Source organism: Sapajus apella, unplaced genomic scaffold, assembly GCF_009761245.1.
Source record: "Sapajus apella isolate SASKATOON/1434 unplaced genomic scaffold, GSC_monkey_1.0 scaffold27, whole genome shotgun sequence".
In the NCBI taxonomy this organism is placed as follows: Eukaryota; Metazoa; Chordata; class Mammalia; order Primates; family Cebidae; genus Sapajus; species Sapajus apella.
This window is the reverse complement of record NW_022436967.1, coordinates 11107878-11125870: the sequence shown is the minus strand read 5'-3', so window position 1 is coordinate 11125870 and position 17993 is coordinate 11107878. Positions and strand designations below refer to the sequence as shown.

At 40.0% G+C, this 17993-nt stretch overlaps 1 pseudogene; it reads left to right on the top strand.

Moving 5' to 3' along the window:
• The first annotated feature begins 920 nt into the window (after positions 1–920).
• On the top strand, positions 921–1627 carry LOC116560779 (annotated as a pseudogene).
• The last annotated feature ends 16366 nt before the right edge of the window (positions 1628–17993 follow it).

The following is a 17993-nucleotide window of genomic DNA, read 5'->3' as shown; positions in this document are numbered from 1 at the left end:
AGATCAAGAGAGACATAAAAGGGCTTTACATAATGGTAAAGGGGTGAATGTAACAAGAAGAGCTAGCTAACTATCCTAAGTATATATGCACCCAATCCAGGAGCACTCAGATACATAAAGCAAGTTGTTAATGACCTAAAAGAGATGTAGACTCCAACACAATAATAGTGGGAGACTTTAGCACCCCACTGTCAATATTAGACAGTTCAACGAGACAGAAAATTAACAAGCATATCCAGGACCTGACTCAGATCTGGACCAAGCAGACCTAATAGACATCTACAGAACTCTACACCCCAAATCCACAGAATATACATTCTTCTCAGCACAACATCACTCTTATTCTAAAATTGACCACATAGTTGGATAAAACACTCATCAGCAAATGCAAAAGAATGGAAATCATAACCAACAGTATCTCAGACCACAGTGCAATCAAATTAGAACCAAGATTAAGAAACTCACTCAAAACCGTACAACTACATGGAACCCGAACAACCTGCCCCTGAATGACTACTAGATAAATAATGAAATGAAGGCAGAAATAAAGGTGTTCTTCAAAACCAATGAGAATGAAGCTACAATGTACCAGAATCTCTGAAACACATTTAAAGCAATGTCTAGACGGAAATTTATAGCACTAAATGCACACAAGAGAAGCAAGGAAAGATCTAAAGTTGCCAGAAACCCTAATATCATGATTAAAAGAACTAAAGGAGCAAGATCAAACAAATTCAAAAGCTAACAGAAGAAATAACTAAGATCAGTGCTGAACTGAAGGAGACAGACAGACACACACACACACACACACCCCCTTCAAAAAAAAAAAAAATCAATAAATCCACCCTTTGCCTTCAGACTCCTCTGGAGCCAGTAGCCACCCAACCAGGGGCCTGGGGTCACAGGTTCAGCTGACAACCATGGGCTCTGTGTCCAACTAATAGTTTGCAAGTGGCTGCACTAAGGTGGCAGAAGAGGCGCCAGAGGGCTTGGGCTGGGTGATGGACAAGCCTCAGCTGCTGCATGGTGCAGGCATCTGTAAGTGGTTCAATGGGTGCATAAGGTTAGGATTCCTGTCCATGACCACCCATGCCAGGGTCGCACTCGACCCTCCAGTGGACGTCTTTGCGCACCAGAATAAGGGCTTTGTGCACGTGGAGAGCTTCCAGAACTTGAAGGAGGTTAGGCAGTGGGGTTCACCTTTAAGAATTCAGTCAAGGGTCTGGAATCCATCCATGTCACCAAACCTGGTGGGGTGTTTTGTATTGGGAGTGAGAAGCAGACAAAGGGGAAGTATATGCAGAATTGTAGATCAAAAGGAGACAGGCGCTCCTGTCTGTGGAGGTCTAAACCATCATGCCAAGGAATGCAACCTGCCACCCCAGCCTAAGAAGTGCCACTTCTGCCAGAGAACCAGCCGTATGGTAGCCTCATGTCCACTGAAGGCCCAGCAGACCCCTAGGGCACGGGGAAAGCCAACCCACTTTCGGGAGGAAGAAGAAATCCACAGCCCTGCCCTGCTTCTAGAGGACCAGAATTGAGCCCCAATGGGTGGGGCCTATTCTTTTGCTATCAAGAAGTTTTGAGGAGCAGGCAAAGGGGAGAAAGTGGGAATAGGGTGCATTGGGGCTAGTTGGCACTGCCATGTATCTCAGACTGGGGTTCACGCTATCACCCTTTCTTCCTTCTAGTTGGGGAGAAAGGGTGAATTAAAGGAACTCCAACCACGCTCTGCCCAAATGCAAGTGAGGGTTCTGGGGGCAACCAGGAAGGGGAATCACCCTACAACCTGCATGCTTTATCTGAGGCTCCATCCCCAGAATTTCCAGCTTTTGAAAGCAGCCTGGGATAGGGAATTTGTTTTCCTTTTAAAGAAGCATATATAATAGTAATTCCTATCAGAGTGAAATGATTAAGTGTAAAATCAGATTAATGAAGCCAAGCCATTACATTCTGTGGAAGGGAATCTCTCAGGTGTAAGGCGGTGTTTTTTTTTTTCACATCTTGTATCCTTATACCCATTTTTGGATAGGGTGCTGGCAACTGTCCCAAGCAATGGGTAGTGATGATGACAAAAAGGGTGTTTGGGGGAACAGCTGCAGATCTGCTGCTCTTATGTTCATACCTGCCCCATTCTGGGTCAATGTGATTTCATTTACTTGCTCCCTTGGATACTGCATCTTGGGTCCCACTTTCTCCAGGATGCCAACTGCACTAACTGTGTGCAAATGACATACCTTGTGCATTTTAACTTTTTTTTCCTGAATATAAATATTCTGGTGTTATATTTTTGTATATTGTAATCTAAGGTCCTCATTTCCCACACTGTGTTCTCAGGTACATGAGCAATCTCAGGAATAAGTCAGCAGCAGCTCCAGGTCTGCACAGCAGGAATACTTTTTGTTGTTTTTGCCACCATGGAGGGCAACTATTTGGAGTGCACAGCCTGTTGAACTACCTCATTTTTGCCAATGAGAGCTGGTTTTTCTGCCATAGTGTCCTCTTGAAACCCCCTCTGCCTTAAAAATGTTTTATGGGAGACTAGGTTTTAACTGGGTTGCTCATGACTTGATTGCCTCTTACTGGAAGATTGGAAATTAGTCTAAACTGGAAATGGTACAGAGAGGCTAGGAGAGGCTGGGCCAGGTAAAAGGCCCAGAGAGGAAACCAAGATTAAGTGAGGGTTGTCTAATCCTAGGGCACAGGATGTTCTTTACATCCCAGATCCATTCTTCACCAGATTAGACCAGGCCTACCATGCACAACAGAATGTGTTCATAAAATGGAGTTGACAAGGGTGAGCTTTAAGACCCATACCCCTGTACTTAATCCTGTGCAGTCGAGGGATGGCTATATGAAGTAAGGTCTAGAATCCTTAACCTTTCATAATTCTTGGGTTCCAGGAAGACACATAAGCAAGGGCTCTGTGGTGCCTGGGGCCTTTGCCCTGCCCTGCTGCGGTAGTGACTGATAGTGTCATATAGCTAAAGAAGAAAAAGGGGAGTTCATTTACATGCTATGAGATCACCACAAACCTACTTCACTGTGTTGAAATGGAACAAATGCAATAGAACACATTGCATTTGTCCCATTTCAACACAGTGGTGTGTGTCTGATCCTGGGTTCTTGTCTCCCCTAATGCTGCACCCCGCCATCTAGTTATTGTATTTGTCTGCACCTTGTACGACTTCACTAATTTGGTGATTGCTAGGTGGCCTAGTTTGTGTAAATGTAACATATTGGTCTTTCTCCATATTCTTTGGGGTTTTGTTCACAAACTTATTTTCTTACTGAGAGAAAAATAGCCAAATCATCCTTGACAGAAGGTTCTACACCAGGAAAAAAGATCTGAAACATTAGTTTTGGGGGGCCCTCTTCTTAAAGTGGGGATCTTGAACTATCCTTTCTTTTGTATTCCCCTTCCCCTATTACCTATTAGACCCAATCTTCTGTCCTAAAACCTTGTCTTCCACTTGGCCCTCTTTTCTGTTCACCCCCAAAACAAAACTTACAAACCCACACACATACACATTTAATGCTTGAAGTGTCTCTACAACTTTTAAACAATGTACACAAAAGTCCTAAAGAAGCGAGGAACCTTCCATCCCTTGTTCCCAACCTTCTGAGTCAAAACCATTACCATTTATTTTGGTGAGCCACTGCACCTGGCCGACCATTTCTTGATGTATTCATGCCAAACACTTAAGATACTGCTGTAGGCTGGGTGCAGTGCCTCATGCCTGTAATCCCAGTACTTTGGGAGACCAAGGTGGGCGGATCACGAGGTCAGCAGTTTGCGACCAGCCTGGCCAACACAGTGAAACCCCATCTCTACAAAAAACAAAAAATTAGCCGGTATGATGGCATGTGCCTGTAGTCCCAGCTACTTGGGAGGCTGAGCCATGGAAATCACTTAACCCAGGGAGGCAGAGGTTGCAGTAAGCTGAGATCATGCCACTGCACTCCAGCCTGGGCAACAGAGCAAGACTCCATCTCAAAAAAAAAAAGACACTGCTGTATTTTTGACAGATCAAACCTACTTAATTTTTAATCCCAAAGTAGAGAGATGCAATTGGGGGCCTTCCATGTAGAAAGTGGGGTCAGGAGGCCAAGAAAGGGAATATGAATGTATATCCAAGTCACTAAGAAACTTTTATGCATGTGATAGAAACTTACGTCAAAGTGGCCACAAGATTATTTAATAGGAGACGAACAAATATAACTCCATGTTTACTGCTAGAAACCAAAGCTTTGTGTAAAATCTCGAATTTATAGGGAGGGAGGGAGGGCAGGAAATCTGGTATCTGTCTATTCTTTTCTGATCCTTTTCTCCCACTCTTGAACTGCAGGAGACTAAGCTCCTTTCAGCTTTGGTGACTCCATCACTGGGGTGTGTTTATTTGATGGTTGATTTTGCTGTACTGGGTACTTCCTTTCCGATTTTCTAATCATTTTTTAATACATGCTGACCCTTTCCTTCTATTCTCCTTTCCCTGGGAAAATACAATGAATAAATAAAGACTTATTGGTACTCAAAAAAAAAAAATATCAATAAATCCAGGAGATGCTTTATTGAAAAGATCAACAAAATAGATAGGCCACTAGCCAAACTAATAAAAAAGAAAAGAGAAAATTATATAGATTTTTAAAAATGTAATAAAGGGGATATCACCACCGATCCCACAGAATTAAAAACTACCATCAGAGATTACTACAAACAACTCTGTGCAAATAAACCAGTAAATCTAGAAGAAAGTGGTAAATTCCTGGACATTTACACCCTCCCAAGACTAAGCCAGGAAGAAGCTGAATCCATGAATAGACCAATAACAAGGTCTGAAATTGAGGCAGCAATTAATAGCCTACCAACCAAAAAAAGTCCAGGACCAAATGGGTTCACAGAAATACTCTACCAGAGGTACAAAGAGGAGCTGGTACCACTCCTTCTGAAATGATTCCAAACTATACAAAAAGAGGGAATCCTCCCTAACCCATGTTATGAGACCAACATTATCCTGATACCAAAACCTGGTAGACACACAACTAAGAAAACCAATATCCGTGATGAATAGTGATGTAAAAATCCTCAATAAAATACTGGTAAACCGAATCCAACAGAACATCAAAAAGCTTATCCATCACAATCAAGTCAGATTCATCCCTGAGATGCAAGGCTGGTTCAACATATGCAAAACTATAAACATAATCCATCACATAAGCAGAACCAAAGATAAAAAACACATGATTATCTCAATAAACACAGAAAAGGCCTTTGACAACATTCAACAGCCATTTCTGCAAAAAACTCTCCATAAACTCTGTATCGATGTAATGTATCTCAAAATAATAAGAGCTATTTATGACAAACCCACAGCCAATATCATACTGGATGGGCAAAAACTGGAAGTATTCCCTTTGAAATCTGGCACAAGACAAGCATGCCCTTTCTCACCACTTCTATTGAACATAGTATTGAAAGTTCTAGCTAGAGCAATCAGGCAAGAAAAAGAAATAAAGTGTATTCAAATAGGAAAAGAGGAAGTCAAATTGTCTCTATTTGCATAAAATAATTGTATATTTAGAAGACCCCATTATCTCAGCCCAAAATCTCCTTAAGCTGATAAGCAATTTTAGCAAAGTCTCAGGATACAATATCAATGTGCAGAAATCACAAGCTTTCCTATACACCAATAACAGAGAGCCAAATCATGAGTGAACTCCCATTCACAATTGCTACAAAGAGAATAAAAAACCTAGGAATCCAACTAATAAAGGATGTGAAGGACCTTTTCAAGGAGAACTACAAGCCACTGCTCAAGGAAATAAGAAAGGAAACAGATGGAAAAACATTCCATGCTGATGGTTAGGAAGAATCAATATCATGAAAATGGCCATACTGCCCAAAGCAATTTACAGATTCAATGCTATCTCCATCAAGCTATCTTTGACTTTCTTCACAGAATTGGAAAAAAATACTTAAACTTCATATGGAACCAAAAAAGAGCCCGCATAGCCAAAACAATCCTAAGCAAAAAACAAAACAAAAAACAAAGCAGGAGGCATCATGCTACCTGACTTCAAACTATACTACAAGTCTACAGTAATCAAAACAGCACAGAACTGGTACCAAAACAGAGATATAGAACAATGGAACAGAACAGAGGCCTCAGAAATAATGCCACACATTTACAACCAACTGATCTTTGACAAACCTGACAAAAACAAGCAATGGGGAAAGGATTCCCTATTTAATAAATGGCATTGGGAAAACTGGCTAGCCATATGCAGAAAGCTGAAACTGAATCCCTTAAGCAATGGTAACAAAAGCCAAAATAGACAAATGGGATCTAATTAAACTTAAGACCTAGGCACAGCAAAAGATACTATCCTTAAAGTGAACCAGCAACCAACAGAATGGGAAAATTTTTTTTACAATCTACCCATCTGACAAAGGGTTAATATCCAGAATCTACAAAGAACTTAAATTTACAAGAAAAAAACAAACAACCCCATCAAAAAGTGGGTGAAGCTATGAACAGACACTTCTCAAAAGATGACATTTATGCAACCAATAAACATATGAAAAAAAAGCTCACCATCACTGGTCATTAGAGAAATGCAAATCAAAACCACATTGAGACACCATCTCATGACAGTTAGAATGGTGATCAACAAAAAATCAGGAGACAACAGATGTGGAGAGGATGTGGAGAAATAGGAACACTTTTACAGTGCTGGTGAGAGTATAAGTTAGTTCAACCACTGTGGAAGACAGTGTGGCAACTCCTCAAGGATCTAGAAATAGAAATATCACATGACCCAAAATCCCATTGTTGGGTATATACCCAAAGGATTATACATCATTCTCTTATAAAGACACATGCACACTTATGTTTATTGTGGCACTGTTCACAATAGCAAAGACTTGAAACCACCCCAGATGCCCATCAGTGATGGACTGGGTAAAGAAAATATGGCACATATACACTGTGGAATACTATGCAGCCATAAAAAAGGACAAGTTCATATCACTTGCAGGGACACGGATGAAGCTGGAAACCATCACTCTCAGCAAACTGACATAAGAACAGAAAACCAAACACCGCATATTCTCACTCATAAGTGGGTGAAAAGTGAGAATCCATGGACACAGGGAGGTGAATATCCATACCTGGGCCTGTCGGCAAGGTGGGGGACTAGGGGAGGGATAGAAGGGGTAGGGGGAGAGGGGAGAGATAGCATTAGGAGAAATATATCTAATGTAGATGATGGGGTGATAGATGCAGCAAACCACCATGGCACGTGTATACCTATGTAACAAACCTGAAACTTCTACACATGTACCCCAGAACTTAAAGTATTAAAAAAAAAAAAAAAAAAGATGAAGGAAAGAATCCTAAGAGCTGTGAGGAAACAGCATTGGGTAACTTATAAAGGAAAACTTAACAGATTAACAGCACATTACTCAGCAGAAATCCTGCAACCTAGAAGGGATTTTGGTCCTGTCTTTAGCCTCCTTACACAAAACAATTAGCAGCCAATAATTTTGTATCCAGCAAAAGTAGGCTTTATAAATGAAGGAAAAATAAAGTATTTTCCAGACAAATAAAACAGAATTTGCCACTATGAAGCAAGCCCTACAAGAACTGCTAAAAGGAGCTCTACATTTTGAAACAAATTCCCAAAATATACCAAAATAGAATCTCCTTAAAGCATAAATCTCACAGAACCTATAAAAAAACAACACAATTTTTTTAAAAAGGTAGAAGATCCAAGATGGCCGATTAGGAAAGGTTCAGGATTGTAGCTCCCAGTGAAAGCGCAGAAGGTGAGTGGACGCCGCATTTCCAGATGGATTTTTATTGCCCACAGACCAGGAGATTCCCAGGCAAAGGAGGCCCATGGGTCACCAGCACGGCTGTTTTGGCCGGCTCGGCTATTTTGTCCTTCACGGCTGCTTGCCGGCACCCCAGCACAGTCGTTCTCCATACAAAATACACTTGTCTGCATGCCCTTTTAGCTGGTGATTGGAGCCCTGAGAAGGCAGAGTCGCCCATTGATCTGATTAAAAAGGGGACTGAAACAGGGAGCCAGGACAGGAGATTCTTGGGCAAAAAAAGTGCCACAAATCTCAGCACCATTGTTTCAGCCGGCGCAGTGAGTCACCACATGGGAAATCACAGAGATCCCAGCACTTTTTCAACAGGCGACTGGAACACCTGGAAGAAAGACGACCACTCAACTTAAAAAAAAAAGGCTCTGAGATAGGGAGCCAAGTGATCAGGCTCGGCTAGTCCCACCTCCACAAAAAAAAAAAAAACAGTAATTGGAAACACTCTGGGTTGAGTGTTTCACAGCAAGCAAAGCTGAACCCGGACGGTCCAGCTCTGTGGGGGAGGGGCGTCCACCATTACCGAGGCACTCCACCACTACAGAGGTAGTCCACCATTGCTGAGGCAGCCCGCCGTTGCTGAGGCAACCCACCATTACAGAGAGAGTCCGCCATTACAGAGATAGGCAACCATTGCCAAGGCAGTTCTAACTACACACATATAAACAGGACTGCAGGGAAGTTCACACAGCAGCTGGGCGAAGCCCACAGTAGCTCAGCAAAGCCTCCACAGGCAGACAGTGACTAGGCTGCCTCCTTGCTGGGCAGGGAAGCCCTGAAAAAAAGGCAGCAGCACAATGGAAACTGATAAATAAAGCCCTAACTCCCTGGCACAGAGCACCTAGGAAAAAATGGGGTTTATGAGTTCTGCTGCACCAGACCTAAACGTACCTGCCCAACAGCTCTGAATGAACAATGGAGCTCACAGCTCAGCACCTGAGCTCCTATAAAGGACAGACTGTCTCCTCAAGCAGCTCCCTGACCCCCGTATATCCAAAGAGTCACCTTATAAAGGAGAGATCAGACTGACATTTGGTGGGTAGCCTTCTGGGACAAAGATGGTGGAAGAAGAAACTGGTAGCAACCCTTACTGTTCTTCAGCCGCTGCAGGTGATCACAGGCAAGCAGGGCCTGGAGTGGACCTCAGCAGTCCTACAGCAGAGGGACCAGGCAGGTAGAAGGAAAACTAAGAAACAGAAATAACTTCATCATCAACAAACTGGACATTCACTCAGAGACCGAATCTGAAAGTCAGCAACTACAAAGACGACAGGTGGATAAATCCACAAAGATGGGAAGAAACCAGCATAAAAAGGATGAAAACACCTGAAACGAGAACACCTCTCCTCCTACAAGGGATCACAACTCCTTACCAGCAAGGTAACAAGGCTGGATGGAGAACGAGTGTGATGAAATGACAGAATGAGGCTTCAGAAGGTGGGTAACAAGAAACTTCTGTGAGCTAAAAGAGCATGTTCTAACACAATGCAAAGAAACTAAGAACCTTGAAAAAAGATTTGACGAAATGCTAACGACAATGGACAACTTAGAGAGGAATATAAGTGAATTGATGGAGCTGAAAAACACAACACTAGAACTTCGCGAAGCATGCACAAGTTTCAACAGCCTAATTGACCAAGTAGAAGAAAGGATATCAGAGGTAGAAGATCAACTCAATGAAATAAAATGAGAAGGCAAGATTAGAGAAAAAAGGGTAAAAAGGAATGAACAAAGTCTCCAAGAAATGTGGGACTATGTGAAAAGACCTAATCTATGTTTCATAAGTGTACCTAAATGTGACAAAGAGAATGAATCCAAGCTGGAAAATACTCTTCAGGATCTTATCCAGGAAAACTTCCCCAACCTAGCAAGGCAGGCCAATATTCAAGTCCAGGAAATACAGAGAACACCACAAAGATATTCCTCAAGAAGAGCAACCCCAAGGCACATAGTCGTCAGATTCACCGGGGTTGAAATGAAGGAGAAAATGCTAAGGGCAGCCAGAGAGAAGGGTAGGGTTACCCACAAAGGGAAGCCCATCAGATTCACAGCAGATCTCTCAGCAGAAACCCTCCAAGCCAGAAGAGAGTGGGGGCCAATATTCAACATTCTTAAAGAAAAGAACTTTCAACCCAGAATTTCATATCCAGCCAAGCTAAGCTTCATAAGTGAATGGAAAATAAAATCCTTCGTGAACAAGCAAGTACTCAGAGATTTCATCACCACCAGGCTGCTTTCCAAGACCTCCTGAAAGAGGCTCCACACATAGAAAGGAAAAAACCAGTACCAGCCACTCCAAAAACATACCAAATGGTAAAGAGCATCAACACAATGAAGAATCTGCATCAACTAACGAGCAAAACAGCCAGCTAGCATCAAAATGGCAGTATCAAATTCAAACAATATTAACCCTAAATGTAAGTTGACTAAATGTCCCAATCAAAAGACACAGACTGGCAAATTGGATAAAAAGTCAAAACCAATTGATGTGCTGTATTCAGGAAACCCATCTCACATGCAAGGATACACAAAGGCTAAAAATAAAGGGATAGAAGAAGATTTACCAAGGAAATGGAGAGCAAAGAAAAGCAGGAGTTGCAATTCTCGTCTCTGATAAAATAGACTTTAAACCAACAAAGATCAAAATAGACAAAGAGGGTCTTTACCTAATGGTAAAAGGATCAATGCAATAAGAAGAGCTAAAGATCCTAAATATATGTGCACCCAATACAGCAGTACCCAGATACATAAGGCAAGTTCTTAATCACTTACAAAGAGACAAAGACTCCCACACAATCATAATGGGAGACTTTAACACCCCATTGTCAATATTAGACAGATCAACCAGACAGAAAATTAACAAGGATATCCAGGACTTGAACTCAGACGTGGAACAAGCAAACCTAATAGACATTTACAGAACTCTCCACCCCAAATCCACAGAACATACATTCTTCTCAAAACCACATAGCACCTACTCTAAAATTGACCACAAAACTGGAAGTAAATCACTCCTCAGCAAATGCAAAAGAACAGAAATCATAACAAACAGTCTCTCAGACCACAGTGCAATCAAGTTAGAACTCAGACATCAGAAACTAAATCAGAACCACACAGTTTCATGGAAACTGAACAACTGGCTCTTGAACGTTGACTAGATAAACAATGAAATGAAATCAGAAATAAAGATGTTCTTCGAAATCAACGAGAACGAAGACACAACACACCAGAATCTCTGGGACACATTTAAAGCAGTCTCTAGAGGAAAATATATAGCAATAAATGCCCACATGAGAAGCAAGGAGAGATCTAAAATCGACACCCTATGGTCAAAATTGAAAGAGCTAGAGGAGGAAGATCAAAAAAACTCAAAACCTAGCAGAAGACAAGAAATAACAAAGATCAGAAAAGAAGTGAAGGAGATAGAGACACAAAAAAACCATCAAAGAATCAATACATCCAGGAGCTGGTTTTTCAAAAAGATCAACAAAATAGACAGACCACTAGCCAGAATAATAAAAAAGAAAAGAGAGAATAACCAAATAGATACAATAAAAAACGATAAAGGGGACATCATCACAGATTCCACAGAAATTCAAACAATAATTAGAGATTATTACAAACAACTCTATGCACATAAACTAGTAAACCTGGAAGAAATGGATAAATTCCTGGACACTTCCCTCCTCCCAAGCCTAAACCAGGAAGAAATTGAAACCCTGAATAGACCAATAACAAGGTCTGAAGTTGAGGCAGCAATTAAGAGCCTACCACCCAAAAAAAGCCCAGGTCCAGATGGGTTCACAGCCGAATTCTACCAGACATACAAAGAGGAGATGGTACCATTCCTTCTGAAGCTATTCCAAACAATCCAAAAAGAGGGAATCCTTCCCAAATCATTTTATGAGACTAACATCATCCTGATACCAAAACCCGGCAGAGACTCAACAAGAAAAGAAAACTTCAGGCCAATACCCATAATGAACATAGACTCAAAAATCTTCAATAAAATACTGGCAAGCCAACTGCAACAGCACATCAAAAAGCTTATCCACCATGATCAAGTAGGGTTCATCCTGGGGATGCATGGCTGGTTCAACATATGCAAGTCTATAAATGTAACTCACCACATAAACAGAACCAAAGACGAAAACCACATGATTATCTCAATTGATGCAGAGAAGGCCTTTCACAAAATTCTACAGCCCTTTATGCTAAAAACCCTCAATAAACTAGGCATTGACAGAACATATCTCAAAATAATAAAAGCTATTTAGGACAAACCAACAACAAATATCATACTGAATAGGCAAAATCCGGAAGCATTCCCTTTGAAATCTGGCACTAGACAAGGATGTCCTCTCTCACCACTGCTATTCAATATAGTACTGGAAGTTCTAGCCAGAGCAATCAGGCAAGAAAAAGAAATAAAGGGTATTCAAATAGGAAAGGAGGAAGTCAAATTGTCTCTATTTGCAGACGACATGATTGTATATCTAGAAGACCCCATCATCTCAGCCCAAAATCTCCTGAAACTGATAAGCAACTTCAGCAAAGCCTCAGGATATAAAATCAATGTGCAAAAATCACAAGCATTCCTATACACAAATAACAGACTTAAAGTGAGCCAAATCAAGAACGAACTGGCATTCACAATTGCTACAAAGAGAATAAAATGCATAGGAATACAACTAACAAGGAACGTAAAGGACCTCTTCAAGGAGAACTACAAGCACTGCTCAACAAAATAAGAGAGGACACAAACAGATGGAAAAACATTCCATGCTCATGGTTAGGAAGAATCAATAACGTGAAAATGGCCATACTGCCCAAAGTAATTTACAGATTCAACACTATCCCCATCAAGCTACCAATGACCTTCTTCACAGAACTGGAAGAAAAACCACCTTAAACTTCATATGGAACCAAAAGAGTGTCCGCATAGCCAAGCCAATTCTAAGCAAAAATGAGTAAAGCTGGAGGCATGACACTACCTGACTTCAAACTATACTACAAGGCTACAGTAATCAAAACAGCATGGTACTGGTACCAAAACAGAGACATAGACCAATGGGACAGAACAGAGGCCTCAGAGGTTTCACAACATATTTACAACCATCCGATCTTTTACAAACCTGACCAAAACAAGCAATGGGGAAATTATTCCCTGTTTAATAAATTGTGTTGGGAAAATTGGCTAGTCATGTGCAGAAAGCAGAAACTGGACCCCTTCCTGACACCTTAAACTAAAATTAACTCCAGATGGATTGAAGACTTAAACATAAGACCTAACACCATAAAAACCCTAGAAGAAAATCTAGGCAAAACCATTCAGGACATAGGCGTAGGCAAGAATTTCATGACCAAAACGCCAAAAGCATTGGCAACAAAAGCCAAAATAGACAAATGGGACCTAATCAAACTCCATAGCTTCTGCATGGCAAAAGAAACAGTCATTAGAGTGAATTGGCAACCAACAGAATGGGAAAAAAATTTTGTAGTCTACCCATCTGACAAAGGGCTGATATCCAGAATTTACAAAAAACTAAAACATATTTACAAGAAAAAAACAAACAGGCCCATTCAAAAGTGGGCAAAAGAGATGAACAGACGACACTTTACAAAAGAAGACATACATAAGGCCAACAAATATGATAAAATGCTCATCCTCACTGGTCATCAGAGAAATGCAAATCAAAACTACATTGAGATGCCATCTCACGCCAGTTAGAATGGCAATCATTAAAAAATCTGAAGACAACAGATGCTGGAGAGGATGTGGAGAAATACAAACACTTTTACACTGTTGGTGGGAGTGTAAATTAGTTCAACCATTGTGGAAGACAGTGTGGCGATTCCTCAAGGACCTAGAAATAGAAATTCCATTTGACCCAGCAATCCCATCACTGGGTATATATCCAAAGGATTATAAATCGTTCTACTATAAGGACACGTGCACACGAATGTTCATTGCAGTACAGTTTACAACAGCAAAGACCTGGAACCAACCCAAATGCCCATCGATGATAGACTGGATAGGGAAAATGGGGCACATATACACCATAGAATATTATGCAGCCATCAAAAACAATGAGTTCATGTCCTTTGTAGGGACATGGAAGAACCTGGAAACCATCACTCTCAGCAAACTGACACAAGAGCAGAAAATCAAACACCACATGTTCTCACTCATAGGCGGGTGTTGAACAATGAGAACACATGGACACAGGGAGGGGAGCACTACACACTTGGGTCTGTTGGGGTGGGAAATAGTGGAGGGACAGCTTAGGGTTGGGAGTTGGGGAGAGATAGCATGGGGAGAAATGCCAGATAGAGGTGAAGGGGAGGCAGGCAGCAAATCACACTGCCACGTGTGTACCTATGCAGCTATCTTGCATGTTCTTCACATGTACCCCAAAAACCTAAAATGCAATTAAAAAAAAAAGAAGAAGAAGAAAGAGAAAAAATGATATACAGGCAACAAATAGCATGATGAATAGAATAGTATCTCATACCTCAATAGAAATGTTGAATGTAAATGACCTAAATGCTCTACTTCAGAGATACAAAATTGCAGAATGAATAATTGACCAACCAAGCATATGCTGCCTTCAAGAGACTCACCTAACACATAAGGACTCACATAAACTTTAAAGGAGTGGAAAAAGATATTCCATGCAAATAGACACCAAAAGTGAGCAGGTGTAGCTAGTCTCATTTCAGACAAAACAAACCTTAAAGCAATAGCAGCTAAAAAAGACAAATAAGGACATTATATAACGATAAAAGGACTAGTCCAACAGGAAAATATCACAATCCTAAATATATATATATGCACCTAACACTAGAACTACCATATTTTCAAAATAATTACTACTAGATCCAAGAAATGAGATAGATGGCAACACAATAATAATGGGAGACTGTAATACTCAACTGACAGGATTAGACAGGTCATCAAGACAGAAAGTCAACAAAGAAACAATGAACTTAAACTATACCCTCAAACAAATGGACTTAGCAGATATTTACAAAACATTCTACCCAACAACTGCAGAATATACATTCTATTCAACAGTACATGGAACATTCACCAAGATAGGCCATGAAATAAGTCTCAACAAATTTAAGAAAATTTAAATTACAGCAAGTACTCTTTCAGACCACAGTAGAGTAAAATTGGAAATCATCTCCGAAAAGAACCCTCAAAACCATCCAAATACATGGAAATTAAATAACCTCTCCTGAATGACTGTTGGGTCAACAATAAAATCAAGATGGAAATTGAAAAATTATTTGAACTAAATAATAATAGTGATTGCAACCCATCAACACCTCTGAGATACAGCAAAGGTGAGGCTAAGAGAAAAGTTCATAGCATTAAGTGCCTATATCAAAAAGTCTGAAAGAGTACAAATAGACACTCTAAGGTTACACTTCAGGAGCCAGAGAAACAAAAGCAAACAAAACCCAAACCCAGAAGAAGAAAAGAAATAACAAAGATCAGACCAGAACTAGATGAAATTGAAATCCCTCCCCCCCAAAATGCAAAGGATAAATGAAACAAAAAGCTGGTTCTTTAAAAGATAATAAAACTGATTGATCATTATCAAGATTAACCAAGAAATGAGAGAAGATGCAAATAAGATCTGTTAGAAACAAAATGGGAGATATTACAACAAGTATCACAGAAATACAAAAGGTTATTCAAGGCTACATGAACACGTTTATGTACATAAACTAGATAACCTCGAGGAAATGGATAAATTCCTGAAAATATACACCCCTCCTAGAGCAAACCAGGAAGAAATTGAAACTCTGAACAGATCAATAACAGCAAGATTGAAATGGTAATTTAAAAGTTACCAACAAAAAAGCCATAACTAGTTAGACTCACAGCTGAATTCTACCAGACATTCCAAGAAGAATTGGTACCAATCCTATTGACACTATTCCAACAGACAGAGAAAGACAGAATATGAAGCCAGTATCACCCTAATACCAAGATCAGGAAAGGACATGAACAAAAACAAAAAAAAACTACAGACCAATATCCCTGAAGAACATAGATGTAAAAATCTTCAACAAAATAAAAGCTAACCAAGTCCAATGGCATATTGAACAGTTAATCCACAATGGTCAAGCGGGTTTCATACCAGGGATTCAGGGATGGTTTAACATTGGCAAGTCAGTAAATGTGATACACCACATAAACAGAATTAAAAACAAAAGTCATATGATCATCTCAATAGATGTAGAAAAAGCATTTGATAAAATCCAGGATCACTTTATGATTAAAATCCTCAGCAAAATCAGCATAGAAGGGACATACTGAAAGGTAATAAAAGCCATCTATGACAAACCCATAGCCAACATTATACTGAACAGGGAAAAGTTAAAGCATTTCCCCTGAGAACTGGAACAAGAAAAGTAGGCCCACTTTCACTACCTCTATTCAATATACAACTGGAAGTCCTAGTCAGAGCAATCAAGAGAAAGAATCAAAGGGCATCCAAATCAGTATAGAAGAAGTCAAATTGTCACTGTTCACCAATGATATAATTGTATACATAGAAAACTCTAAAGATTTATCCAAAAAGTTCCTGGAGCTGGTAAATAAATTCAGCAAAATTTCAGGATACAAAGTTAATGTACACAAATCAGTAGTCCTACTATACACCAACAATGAGCAAACTAAGGATCAAACCAAGAACTCAATCCCTTTTACAATAGCTGAAAAAATAAAATACTCAGGAATATACTGAACCAAGGTTGTGAAAGATCTCTACAAGGAAAACTACAAAACACTGCTGAAAGAAATCACAGATGACACAAATGGAAACACATCCCATGCTCATGGATGGGTAGAATCAATATTGTTAAAATGACCATACTGCCAAAAGCAATCTACAAATTCAATGCAATTCCCATCCAAATACCACCATAATTCTTCACAGAACTAGAAAAAAAAAATCCTAAAATTCATTTATGGTACCAAAAAAGAGCCTGCATAGCCAAAGCATGATTAAACAAAAAGAACAAATCTGGAGGCACCACATTATGTTACTTGACTTCAAACAATACCATAGGCCGTGGTCACCAAAACAGCATGGTACTGGTATAAAAAATAGGCATATAGGCTGGGTGTGGTGGCTTATGCCTGTACTCCCAGCACTTTGGGAGGATGAGGCAGGTGTATCTCCTGAGGTCAGGGGTTCAAGGCCAGCCTGGCCAACATGGTGAAACCCTATCTCTACTAAAAACACAAAAAATTAGCCGGATGTGAGAAGGCGCCTGTAAATCCAGCTACTCAGGGGGCTGAGGCAGGAGAATCGCTTGAACCCAGGAGGCAGAGGTTGCAGTGAGTCAAGATCGTGCCATTGCACTCAGCCTGGGCAACAAAAGAGAAACTCTGTCTCAAAAAAAAAAGCAGGCATTATGACCAAGGGAACAAAAATAAAGAACCCAGAAATAAACCCAAAGATTTATAGCCAACTGATCTTCAACAAAGCAAAGAAAAAAATTCAACAAATGGTGCTGGGATAATTATCAAGCCACATGTAGAAGAATGAAACTGGATCCTCATCTCTCACCTTATACAAAAATCAACTCGAGATAAGTCAAAGACTTAAATCTAAGAACTAAAACCCTAAAAATTCTAGAAGATAACACTGGAGAAACCCTTCTAGACATTGGCTTAGACGAAGATTTCAAGACCAAGAACCCAAAAGCAAATGCCACAAAAACCAAGATAAATAGATGGGAAAAAATTTCTGCACAGCAAAAAAAAATAATCACCAGAGTAAACAGACAACCCATAGAGTGGGTGAAAATCCTTGCAATCTATGTATTTGACAAAGGACTATTATAATGCCCAGAATCTATAAAGAATTCAAACAAATCAGCAAGAAAAAGAAAATTCCATCAAAAATTGGGCTAAGGACATGAATAGAAAATTCTTAAAAGATATACAAGTAACCAACAAACATATGAAAAAATGCTCAACAACACTAATTATCAGAGAAATGCAAATAAAAACCACAATGTGATACCACCTTACTCCTGCAAGAATAGCAATTAAAAAAAATTTTTTTTTTTTTTT